Below are 13,759 nucleotides of genomic sequence, written 5' to 3' on the forward strand. Positions count from 1 at the left end.
ATTGTCCACGTTCTGGCGCTTTTCATGTGCTATCGGGGCCATTCCGATGTACCCGTTGACATCCGTTTCCTGCAGTTCTGCCTTGCGTTCAGCGCCTCTTCGTAGCCTGACCTCAATATATTTTGGGGCGATAGTTATCGTTTAGAACTCTGCAGGTTTGGGAAGTGCAGGGCCCCTGAGCTCCATTTCCCAAGTCGCTTTTTTGTGAGTGGGACGCAACACGGCTGGATGGCTTCACGCCCTATTGTCGATCCGGGGTGGCAGGCTGAACCGCTGGTGAATTCTTCTTCGTGATGGGAAATGAGAGTGACATGTGCCCGACCAAACACCTCCAGCGAGTCTCTCATTGGTTCCCCCTCTTGCAGTTCATCCTGCGGACAAATTGCAGACGGTACGAAAGAGGCATGGAAAGGCGCCGAGTCTCCAAGTGGGGAGATTGTTAGTAAGGGGGCCTGAATGGAGAACACGAGCACCAGGAGATGAAAACTGAGGTGAGTTTCAGAAAGCTTTCCCGATCCCACGGTGTAGCATCCGCTGGGTTTCCAATGAGTGCTTTCGCTGTCGGAAGATTGCGTTGAACCTGGAGAGTTGGGACCCATGGAATGGGGAGCACGCAGGATTCCTTTCAAGGGTCTGCATTTGCTTTCCCAACCTCACCAATCGTCTCAGCCCCAAGAGTGTCCAGCCTTATGTCTTCTGCCGCTGGGGCTGTAGATGTGGTCAATCCTGGTTGCATGCCAGTCCCTGAACGCATTTTGGAAGAATTTCTCTCTGTTTTGCCCTGCTTGTTTCTTCTTTATGTTGGAAATGTATCCTCAGAATGGGTCTGAGCTGATTTTCCCTGCTGGTTTTAGGCCGCTTTACACACACTTGATGCACTTACACAGAGATATCAAGACTTAGCTTTGAAGATGCTTACTAGTCGGATAGATACTTGTGCGATGAAGAGGGTCTGGTGAGTCCAGTTGATTGAGCAAGGAGTAGGTCGTGTCCATTCCATATTCGGTTTTCGGAAGGGTATCTGTGCTCATTTCAAACTCGAGTTTTATGCGTCACCCCACCTCACCTTTCCCCTGAAGCAGGCATAAGTGTGTTTTCTAAAAGCGTGACTCTGTTCTGTTTGGGGATTCAGTGCATGGGGAGCGATTTTTACATTCCCTCGATAAGTGATATCATAAGTTTCTTTTTTTGTGGGACTTATTTCACTGAGGATGATCGTACCTAAATCCACTCAGGATGCTGCTACCAGCCTCATGACGTGGATTTCATGGCTGAGTGACACTCCGTTGGACCTACGTAGCACCACTTGTCAACTTGTCCACTTGTCTTTGTCCACTTGGCTCTTTCCTGGGATATGAAACGTGTACCGGAGTGGAGGTTCTTGTCAAGACAGCAGCCCTCAACTTTGGGGTCCCTGTGTCTGGTTGATTTTTTCATTTTCCCAAGGTCAACGCCCATGTGTGGAAGTGCCCTATGCTCTGTGGTTCTGTGTTTTCCATGGTTTGGGAAAGAGGATACACTTGTGAAGATTGGCTGTTGGCCATTGACATCCCGCCCATCAGCTTAACAAGGCTCCCTTGACTCCGTGGGCTGTCCTGCCTTTCTGGTTTTTAGACTTTTTTCGCCTGGCCCTTTTGCCCCGGGGGGGGCCGAGAGATTTCTTTGTAGTGCTGATTTGCTCTCCCAGGTTGCTTGGTTGGCCAAAAAGGGCGTATGCGTTTTTTCCTGAATATATTCAGGAAAAAACGCATACGCCCTTTTTGGCCAACCGCATCATTGTCCACGTTCTGGCGCTTTTCATGTGCTATCGGGGCCATTCCGATGTACCCGTTGACATCCGTTTCCTGCAGTTCTGCCTTGCGTTCAGCGCCTCTTCGTAGCCTGACCTCAATATATTTTGGGGCGATAGTTATCGTTTAGAACTCTGCAGGTTTGGGAAGTGCAGGGCCCCTGAGCTCCATTTCCCAAGTCGCTTTTTTGTGAGTGGGACGCAACACGGCTGGATGGCTTCACGCCCTATTGTCGATCCGGGGTGGCAGGCTGAACCGCTGGTGAATTCTTCTTCGTGATGGGAAATGAGAGTGACATGTGCCCGACCAAACACCTCCAGCGAGTCTCTCATTGGTTCCCCCTCTTGCAGTTCATCCTGCGGACAAATTGCAGACGGTACGAAAGAGGCATGGAAAGGCGCCGAGTCTCCAAGTGGGGAGATTGTTAGTAAGGGGGCCTGAATGGAGAACACGAGCACCAGGAGATGAAAACTGAGGTGAGTTTCAGAAAGCTTTCCCGATCCCACGGTGTAGCATCCGCTGGGTTTCCAATGAGTGCTTTCGCTGTCGGAAGATTGCGTTGAACCTGGAGAGTTGGGACCCATGGAATGGGGAGCACGCAGGATTCCTTTCAAGGGTCTGCATTTGCTTTCCCAACCTCACCAATCGTCTCAGCCCCAAGAGTGTCCAGCCTTATGTCTTCTGCCGCTGGGGCTGTAGATGTGGTCAATCCTGGTTGCATGCCAGTCCCTGAACGCATTTTGGAAGAATTTCTCTCTGTTTTGCCCTGCTTGTTTCTTCTTTATGTTGGAAATGTATCCTCAGAATGGGTCTGAGCTGATTTTCCCTGCTGGTTTTAGGCCGCTTTACACACACTTGATGCACTTACACAGAGATATCAAGACTTAGCTTTGAAGATGCTTACTAGTCGGATAGATACTTGTGCGATGAACAGGGTCTGGTGAGTCCAGTTGATTGAGCAAGGAGTAGGTCGTGTCCATTCCATATTCGGTTTTCGGAAGGGTATCTGTGCTCATTTCAAACTCGAGTTTTATGCGTCACCCCACCTCACCTTTCCCCTGAAGCAGGCATAAGTGTGTTTTCTAAAAGCGTGACTCTGTTCTGTTTGGGGATTCAGTGCATGGGGAGCGATTTTTACATTCCCTCGATAAGTGATATCATAAGTTTCTTTTTTTGTGGGACTTATTTCACTGAGGATGATCGTACCTAAATCCACTCAGGATGCTGCTACCAGCCTCATGACGTGGATTTCATGGCTGAGTGACACTCCATTGGACCTACGTAGCACCACTTGTCCACTTGTCCACTTGTCTTTGTCCACTTGTCCACTCGTCTTTGTCCACTTGGCTCTTTCCTGGGATATGAAACGTGTACCGGAGTGGAGGTTCTTGTCAAGACAGCAGCCCTCAACTTTGGGGTCCCTGTGTCTGGTTGATTTTTTCATTTTCCCAAGGTCAACGCCCATGTGTGGAAGTGCCCTATGCTCTGTGGTTCTGTGTTTTACATGGTTTGGGAAAGAGGATACACTTGTGAAGATTGGCTGTTGGCCATTGACATCCCGCCCATCAGCTTAACAAGGCTCCCTTGACTCCGTGGGCTGTCCTGCCTTTCTGGTTTTTAGACTTTTTTCGCCTGGCCCTTTTGCCCCGGGGGGGGCCGAGAGATTTCTTTGTAGTGCTGATTTGCTCTCCCAGGTTGCTTGGTTGGCCAAAAAGGGCGTATGCGTTTTTTCCTGAATATATTCAGGAAAAAACGCATACGCCCTTTTTGGCCAACCGCATCATTGTCCACGTTCTGGCGCTTTTCATGTGCTATCGGGGCCATTCCGATGTACCCGTTGACATCCGTTTCCTGCAGTTCTGCCTTGCGTTCAGCGCCTCTTCGTAGCCTGACCTCAATATATTTTGGGGCGATAGTTATCGTTTAGAACTCTGCAGGTTTGGGAAGTGCAGGGCCCCTGAGCTCCATTTCCCAAGTCGCTTTTTTGTGAGTGGGACGCAACACGGCTGGATGGCTTCACGCCCTATTGTCGATCCGGGGTGGCAGGCTGAACCGCTGGTGAATTCTTCTTCGTGATGGGAAATGAGAGTGACATGTGCCCGACCAAACACCTCCAGCGAGTCTCTCATTGGTTCCCCCTCTTGCAGTTCATCCTGCGGACAAATTGCAGACGGTACGAAAGAGGCATGGAAAGGCGCCGAGTCTCCAAGTGGGGAGATTGTTAGTAAGGGGGCCTGAATGGAGAACACGAGCACCAGGAGATGAAAACTGAGGTGAGTTTCAGAAAGCGTTCCCGATCCCACGGTGTAGCATCCGCTGGGTTTCCAATGAGTGCTTTCGCTGTCGGAAGATTGCGTTGAACCTGGAGAGTTGGGACCCATGGAATGGGGAGCACGCAGGATTCCTTTCAAGGGTCTGCATTTGCTTTCCCAACCTCACCAATCGTCTCAGCCCCAAGAGTGTCCAGCCTTATGTCTTCTGCCGCTGGGGCTGTAGATGTGGTCAATCCTGGTTGCATGCCAGTCCCTGAACGCATTTTGGAAGAATTTCTCTCTGTTTTGCCCTGCTTGTTTCTTCTTTATGTTGGAAATGTATCCTCAGAATGGGTCTGAGCTGATTTTCCCTGCTGGTTTTAGGCCGCTTTACACACACTTGATGCACTTACACAGAGATATCAAGACTTAGCTTTGAAGATGCTTACTAGTCGGATAGATACTTGTGCGATGAACAGGGTCTGGTGAGTCCAGTTGATTGAGCAAGGAGTAGGTCGTGTCCATTCCATATTCGGTTTTCGGAAGGGTATCTGTGCTCATTTCAAACTCGAGTTTTATGCGTCACCCCACCTCACCTTTCCCCTGAAGCAGGCATAAGTGTGTTTTCTAAAAGCGTGACTCTGTTCTGTTTGGGGATTCAGTGCATGGGGAGCGATTTTTACATTCCCTCGATAAGTGATATCATAAGTTTCTTTTTTTGTGGGACTTATTTCACTGAGGATGATCGTACCTAAATCCACTCAGGATGCTGCTACCAGCCTCATGACGTGGATTTCATGGCTGAGTGACACTCCATTGGACCTACGTAGCACCACTTGTCCACTTGTCCACTTGTCTTTGTCCACTTGTCCACTCGTCTTTGTCCACTTGGCTCTTTCCTGGGATATGAAACGTGTACCGGAGTGGAGGTTCTTGTCAAGACAGCAGCCCTCAACTTTGGGGTCCCTGTGTCTGGTTGATTTTTTCATTTTCCCAAGGTCAACGCCCATGTGTGGAAGTGCCCTATGCTCTGTGGTTCTGTGTTTTACATGGTTTGGGAAAGAGGATACACTTGTGAAGATTGGCTGTTGGCCATTGACATCCCGCCCATCAGCTTAACAAGGCTCCCTTGACTCCGTGGGCTGTCCTGCCTTTCTGGTTTTTAGACTTTTTTCGCCTGGCCCTTTTGCCCCGGGGGGGGCCGAGAGATTTCTTTGTAGTGCTGATTTGCTCTCCCAGGTTGCTTGGTTGGCCAAAAAGGGCGTATGCGTTTTTTCCTGAATATATTCAGGAAAAAACGCATACGCCCTTTTTGGCCAACCGCATCATTGTCCACGTTCTGGCGCTTTTCATGTGCTCTCGGGGCCATTCCGATGTACCCGTTGACATCCGTTTCCTGCAGTTCTGCCTTGCGTTCAGCGCCTCTTCGTAGCCTGACCTCAATATATTTTGGGGCGATAGTTATCGTTTAGAACTCTGCAGGTTTGGGAAGTGCAGGGCCCCTGAGCTCCATTTCCCAAGTCGCTTTTTTGTGAGTGGGACGCAACACGGCTGGATGGCTTCACGCCCTATTGTCGATCCGGGGTGGCAGGCTGAACCGCTGGTGAATTCTTCTTCGTGATGGGAAATGAGAGTGACATGTGCCCGACCAAACACCTCCAGCGAGTCTCTCATTGGTTCCCCCTCTTGCAGTTCATCCTGCGGACAAATTGCAGACGGTACGAAAGAGGCATGGAAAGGCGCCGAGTCTCCAAGTGGGGAGATTGTTAGTAAGGGGGCCTGAATGGAGAACACGAGCACCAGGAGATGAAAACTGAGGTGAGTTTCAGAAAGCTTTCCCGATCCCACGGTGTAGCATCCGCTGGGTTTCCAATGAGTGCTTTCGCTGTCGGAAGATTGCGTTGAACCTGGAGAGTTGGGACCCATGGAATGGGGAGCACGCAGGATTCCTTTCAAGGGTCTGCATTTGCTTTCCCAACCTCACCAATCGTCTCAGCCCCAAGAGTGTCCAGCCTTATGTCTTCTGCCGCTGGGGCTGTAGATGTGGTCAATCCTGGTTGCATGCCAGTCCCTGAACGCATTTTGGAAGAATTTCTCTCTGTTTTGCCCTGCTTGTTTCTTCTTTATGTTGGAAATGTATCCTCAGAATGGGTCTGAGCTGATTTTCCCTGCTGGTTTTAGGCCGCTTTACACACACTTGATGCACTTACACAGAGATATCAAGACTTAGCTTTGAAGATGCTTACTAGTCGGATAGATACTTGTGCGATGAACAGGGTCTGGTGAGTCCAGTTGATTGAGCAAGGAGTAGGTCGTGTCCATTCCATATTCGGTTTTCGGAAGGGTATCTGTGCTCATTTCAAACTCGAGTTTTATGCGTCACCCCACCTCACCTTTCCCCTGAAGCAGGCATAAGTGTGTTTTCTAAAAGCGTGACTCTGTTCTGTTTGGGGATTCAGTGCATGGGGAGCGATTTTTACATTCCCTCGATAAGTGATATCATAAGTTTCTTTTTTTGTGGGACTTATTTCACTGAGGATGATCGTACCTAAATCCACTCAGGATGCTGCTACCAGCCTCATGACGTGGATTTCATGGCTGAGTGACACTCCGTTGGACCTACGTAGCACCACTTGTCAACTTGTCCACTTGTCTTTGTCCACTTGGCTCTTTCCTGGGATATGAAACGTGTACCGGAGTGGAGGTTCTTGTCAAGACAGCAGCCCTCAACTTTGGGGTCCCTGTGTCTGGTTGATTTTTTCATTTTCCCAAGGTCAACGCCCATGTGTGGAAGTGCCCTATGCTCTGTGGTTCTGTGTTTTCCATGGTTTGGGAAAGAGGATACACTTGTGAAGATTGGCTGTTGGCCATTGACATCCCGCCCATCAGCTTAACAAGGCTCCCTTGACTCCGTGGGCTGTCCTGCCTTTCTGGTTTTTAGACTTTTTTCGCCTGGCCCTTTTGCCCCGGGGGGGGCCGAGAGATTTCTTTGTAGTGCTGATTTGCTCTCCCAGGTTGCTTGGTTGGCCAAAAAGGGCGTATGCGTTTTTTCCTGAATATATTCAGGAAAAAACTCATACGCCCTTTTTGGCCAACCGCATCATTGTCCACGTTCTGGCGCTTTTCATGTGCTATCGGGGCCATTCCGATGTACCCGTTGACATCCGTTTCCTGCAGTTCTGCCTTGCGTTCAGCGCCTCTTCGTAGCCTGACCTCAATATATTTTGGGGCGATAGTTATCGTTTAGAACTCTGCAGGTTTGGGAAGTGCAGGGCCCCTGAGCTCCATTTCCCAAGTCGCTTTTTTGTGAGTGGGACGCAACACGGCTGGATGGCTTCACGCCCTATTGTCGATCCGGGGTGGCAGGCTGAACCGCTGGTGAATTCTTCTTCGTGATGGGAAATGAGAGTGACATGTGCCCGACCAAACACCTCCAGCGAGTCTCTCATTGGTTCCCCCTCTTGCAGTTCATCCTGCGGACAAATTGCAGACGGTACGAAAGAGGCATGGAAAGGCGCCGAGTCTCCAAGTGGGGAGATTGTTAGTAAGGGGGCCTGAATGGAGAACACGAGCACCAGGAGATGAAAACTGAGGTGAGTTTCAGAAAGCGTTCCCGATCCCACGGTGTAGCATCCGCTGGGTTTCCAATGAGTGCTTTCGCTGTCGGAAGATTGCGTTGAACCTGGAGAGTTGGGACCCATGGAATGGGGAGCACGCAGGATTCCTTTCAAGGGTCTGCATTTGCTTTCCCAACCTCACCAATCGTCTCAGCCCCAAGAGTGTCCAGCCTTATGTCTTCTGCCGCTGGGGCTGTAGATGTGGTCAATCCTGGTTGCATGCCAGTCCCTGAACGCATTTTGGAAGAATTTCTCTCTGTTTTGCCCTGCTTGTTTCTTCTTTATGTTGGAAATGTATCCTCAGAATGGGTCTGAGCTGATTTTCCCTGCTGGTTTTAGGCCGCTTTACACACACTTGATGCACTTACACAGAGATATCAAGACTTAGCTTTGAAGATGCTTACTAGTCGGATAGATACTTGTGCGATGAACAGGGTCTGGTGAGTCCAGTTGATTGAGCAAGGAGTAGGTCGTGTCCATTCCATATTCGGTTTTCGGAAGGGTATCTGTGCTCATTTCAAACTCGAGTTTTATGCGTCACCCCACCTCACCTTTCCCCTGAAGCAGGCATAAGTGTGTTTTCTAAAAGCGTGACTCTGTTCTGTTTGGGGATTCAGTGCATGGGGAGCGATTTTTACATTCCCTCGATAAGTGATATCATAAGTTTCTTTTTTTGTGGGACTTATTTCACTGAGGATGATCGTACCTAAATCCACTCAGGATGCTGCTACCAGCCTCATGACGTGGATTTCATGGCTGAGTGACACTCCATTGGACCTACGTAGCACCACTTGTCCACTTGTCCACTTGTCTTTGTCCACTTGTCCACTCGTCTTTGTCCACTTGGCTCTTTCCTGGGATATGAAACGTGTACCGGAGTGGAGGTTCTTGTCAAGACAGCAGCCCTCAACTTTGGGGTCCCTGTGTCTGGTTGATTTTTTCATTTTCCCAAGGTCAACGCCCATGTGTGGAAGTGCCCTATGCTCTGTGGTTCTGTGTTTTCCATGGTTTGGGAAAGAGGATACACTTGTGAAGATTGGCTGTTGGCCATTGACATCCCGCCCATCAGCTTAACAAGGCTCCCTTGACTCCGTGGCCTGTCCTGCCTTTCTGGTTTTTAGACTTTTTTCGCCTGGCCCTTTTGCCCCGGGGGGGGGGCGAGAGATTTCTTTGTAGTGCTGATTTGCTCTCCCAGGTTGCTTGGTTGGCCAAAAAGGGCGTATGCGTTTTTTCCTGAATATATTCAGGAAAAAACGCATACGCCCTTTTTGGCCAACCGCATCATTGTCCATGTTCTGGCGCTTTTCATGTGCTATCGGGGCCATTCCGATGTACCCGTTGACATCCGTTTCCTGCAGTTCTGCCTTGCGTTCAGCGCCTCTTCGTAGCCTGACCTCAATATATTTTGGGGCGATAGTTATCGTTTAGAACTCTGCAGGTTTGGGAAGTGCAGGGCCCCTGAGCTCCATTTCCCAAGTCGCTTTTTTGTGAGTGGGACGCAACACGGCTGGATGGCTTCACGCCCTATTGTCGATCCGGGGTGGCAGGCTGAACCGCTGGTGAATTCTTCTTCGTGATGGGAAATGAGAGTGACATGTGCCCGACCAAACACCTCCAGCGAGTCTCTCATTGGTTCCCCCTCTTGCAGTTCATCCTGCGGACAAATTGCAGACGGTACGAAAGAGGCATGGAAAGGCGCCGAGTCTCCAAGTGGGGAGATTGTTAGTAAGGGGGCCTGAATGGAGAACACGAGCACCAGGAGAGGAAAACTGAGGTGAGTTTCAGAAAGCTTTCCCGATCCCACGGTGTAGCATCCGCTGGGTTTCCAATGAGTGCTTTCGCTGTCGGAAGATTGCGTTGAACCTGGAGAGTTGGGACCCATGGAATGGGGAGCACGCAGGATTCCTTTCAAGGGTCTGCATTTGCTTTCCCAACCTCACCAATCGTCTCAGCCCCAAGAGTGTCCAGCCTTATGTCTTCTGCCGCTGGGGCTGTAGATGTGGTCAATCCTGGTTGCATGCCAGTCCCTGAACGCATTTTGGAAGAATTTCTCTCTGTTTTGCCCTGCTTGTTTCTTCTTTATGTTGGAAATGTATCCTCAGAATGGGTCTGAGCTGATTTTCCCTGCTGGTTTTAGGCCGCTTTACACACACTTGATGCACTTACACAGAGATATCAAGACTTAGCTTTGAAGATGCTTACTAGTCGGATAGATACTTGTGCGATGAAGAGGGTCTGGTGAGTCCAGTTGATTGAGCAAGGAGTAGGTCGTGTCCATTCCATATTCGGTTTTCGGAAGGGTATCTGTGCTCATTTCAAACTCGAGTTTTATGCGTCACCCCACCTCACCTTTCCCCTGAAGCAGGCATAAGTGTGTTTTCTAAAAGCGTGACTCTGTTCTGTTTGGGGATTCAGTGCATGGGGAGCGATTTTTACATTCCCTCGATAAGTGATATCATAAGTTTCTTTTTTTGTGGGACTTATTTCACTGAGGATGATCGTACCTAAATCCACTCAGGATGCTGCTACCAGCCTCATGACGTGGATTTCATGGCTGAGTGACACTCCATTGGACCTACGTAGCACCACTTGTCAACTTGTCCACTTGTCTTTGTCCACTTGGCTCTTTCCTGGGATATGAAACGTGTACCGGAGTGGAGGTTCTTGTCAAGACAGCAGCCCTCAACTTTGGGGTCCCTGTGTCTGGTTGATTTTTTCATTTTCCCAAGGTCAACGCCCATGTGTGGAAGTGCCCTATGCTCTGTGGTTCTGTGTTTTCCATGGTTTGGGAAAGAGGATACACTTGTGAAGATTGGCTGTTGGCCATTGACATCCCGCCCATCAGCTTAACAAGGCTCCCTTGACTCCGTGGGCTGTCCTGCCTTTCTGGTTTTTAGACTTTTTTCGCCTGGCCCTTTTGCCCCGGGGGGGGCCGAGAGATTTCTTTGTAGTGCTGATTTGCTCTCCCAGGTTGCTTGGTTGGCCAAAAAGGGCGTATGCGTTTTTTCCTGAATATATTCAGGAAAAAACGCATACGCCCTTTTTGGCCAACCGCATCATTGTCCACGTTCTGGCGCTTTTCATGTGCTATCGGGGCCATTCCGATGTACCCGTTGACATCCGTTTCCTGCAGTTCTGCCTTGCGTTCAGCGCCTCTTCGTAGCCTGACCTCAATATATTTTGGGGCGATAGTTATCGTTTAGAACTCTGCAGGTTTGGGAAGTGCAGGGCCCCTGAGCTCCATTTCCCAAGTCGCTTTTTTGTGAGTGGGACGCAACACGGCTGGATGGCTTCACGCCCTATTGTCGATCCGGGGTGGCAGGCTGAACCGCTGGTGAATTCTTCTTCGTGATGGGAAATGAGAGTGACATGTGCCCGACCAAACACCTCCAGCGAGTCTCTCATTGGTTCCCCCTCTTGCAGTTCATCCTGCGGACAAATTGCAGACGGTACGAAAGAGGCATGGAAAGGCGCCGAGTCTCCAAGTGGGGAGATTGTTAGTAAGGGGGCCTGAATGGAGAACACGAGCACCAGGAGATGAAAACTGAGGTGAGTTTCAGAAAGCTTTCCCGATCCCACGGTGTAGCATCCGCTGGGTTTCCAATGAGTGCTTTCGCTGTCGGAAGATTGCGTTGAACCTGGAGAGTTGGGACCCATGGAATGGGGAGCACGCAGGATTCCTTTCAAGGGTCTGCATTTGCTTTCCCAACCTCACCAATCGTCTCAGCCCCAAGAGTGTCCAGCCTTATGTCTTCTGCCGCTGGGGCTGTAGATGTGGTCAATCCTGGTTGCATGCCAGTCCCTGAACGCATTTTGGAAGAATTTCTCTCTGTTTTGCCCTGCTTGTTTCTTCTTTATGTTGGAAATGTATCCTCAGAATGGGTCTGAGCTGATTTTCCCTGCTGGTTTTAGGCCGCTTTACACACACTTGATGCACTTACACAGAGATATCAAGACTTAGCTTTGAAGATGCTTACTAGTCGGATAGATACTTGTGCGATGAACAGGGTCTGGTGAGTCCAGTTGATTGAGCAAGGAGTAGGTCGTGTCCATTCCATATTCGGTTTTCGGAAGGGTATCTGTGCTCATTTCAAACTCGAGTTTTATGCGTCACCCCACCTCACCTTTCCCCTGAAGCAGGCATAAGTGTGTTTTCTAAAAGCGTGACTCTGTTCTGTTTGGGGATTCAGTGCATGGGGAGCGATTTTTACATTCCCTCGATAAGTGATATCATAAGTTTCTTTTTTTGTGGGACTTATTTCACTGAGGATGATCGTACCTAAATCCACTCAGGATGCTGCTACCAGCCTCATGACGTGGATTTCATGGCTGAGTGACACTCCATTGGACCTACGTAGCACCACTTGTCCACTTGTCCACTTGTCTTTGTCCACTTGTCCACTCGTCTTTGTCCACTTGGCTCTTTCCTGGGATATGAAACGTGTACCGGAGTGGAGGTTCTTGTCAAGACAGCAGCCCTCAACTTTGGGGTCCCTGTGTCTGGTTGATTTTTTCATTTTCCCAAGGTCAACGCCCATGTGTGGAAGTGCCCTATGCTCTGTGGTTCTGTGTTTTACATGGTTTGGGAAAGAGGATACACTTGTGAAGATTGGCTGTTGGCCATTGACATCCCGCCCATCAGCTTAACAAGGCTCCCTTGACTCCGTGGCCTGCCCTGCCTTTCTGGTTTTTAGACTTTTTTCGCCTGGCCCTTTTGCCCCGGGGGGGGGGGGGCGAGAGATTTCTTTGTAGTGCTGATTTGCTCTCCCAGGTTGCTTGGTTGGCCAAAAAGGGCGTATGCGTTTTTTCCTGAATATATTCAGGAAAAAACGCATACGCCCTTTTTGGCCAACCGCATCATTGTCCACGTTCTGGCGCTTTTCATGTGCTATCGGGGCCATTCCGATGTACCCGTTGACATCCGTTTCCTGCAGTTCTGCCTTGCGTTCAGCGCCTCTTCGTAGCCTGACCTCAATATATTTTGGGGCGATAGTTATCGTTTAGAACTCTGCAGGTTTGGGAAGTGCAGGGCCCCTGAGCTCCATTTCCCAAGTCGCTTTTTTGTGAGTGGGACGCAACACGGCTGGATGGCTTCACGCCCTATTGTCGATCCGGGGTGGCAGGCTGAACCGCTGGTGAATTCTTCTTCGTGATGGGAAATGAGAGTGACATGTGCCCGACCAAACACCTCCAGCGAGTCTCTCATTGGTTCCCCCTCTTGCAGTTCATCCTGCGGACAAATTGCAGACGGTACGAAAGAGGCATGGAAAGGCGCCGAGTCTCCAAGTGGGGAGATTGTTAGTAAGGGGGCCTGAATGGAGAACACGAGCACCAGGAGATGAAAACTGAGGTGAGTTTCAGAAAGCTTTCCCGATCCCACGGTGTAGCATCCGCTGGGTTTCCAATGAGTGCTTTCGCTGTCGGAAGATTGCGTTGAACCTGGAGAGTTGGGACCCATGGAATGGGGAGCACGCAGGATTCCTTTCAAGGGTCTGCATTTGCTTTCCCAACCTCACCAATCGTCTCAGCCCCAAGAGTGTCCAGCCTTATGTCTTCTGCCGCTGGGGCTGTAGATGTGGTCAATCCTGGTTGCATGCCAGTCCCTGAACGCATTTTGGAAGAATTTCTCTCTGTTTTGCCCTGCTTGTTTCTTCTTTATGTTGGAAATGTATCCTCAGAATGGGTCTGAGCTGATTTTCCCTGCTGGTTTTAGGCCGCTTGACACACGCTTGATGCACTTACACAGAGATATCAAGACTTAGCTTTGAAGATGCTTACTAGTCGGATAGATACTTGTGCGATGAACAGGGTCTGGTGAGTCCAGTTGATTGAGCAAGGAGTAGGTCGTGTCCATTCCATATTCGGTTTTCGGAAGGGTATCTGTGCTCATTTCAAACTCGAGTTTTATGCGTCACCCCACCTCACCTTTCCCCTGAAGCAGGCATAAGTGTGTTTTCTAAAAGCGTGACTCTGTTCTGTTTGGGGATTCAGTGCATGGGGAGCGATTTTTACATTCCCTCGATAAGTGATATCATAAGTTTCTTTTTTTGTGGGACTTATTTCACTGAGGATGATCGTACCTAAATCCACTCAGGATGCT

The sequence above is a fragment of the Kogia breviceps genome, chromosome 8 (assembly GCF_026419965.1).
Source record: "Kogia breviceps isolate mKogBre1 chromosome 8, mKogBre1 haplotype 1, whole genome shotgun sequence".
NCBI classification, from domain to species: Eukaryota; Metazoa; Chordata; class Mammalia; order Artiodactyla; family Physeteridae; genus Kogia; species Kogia breviceps.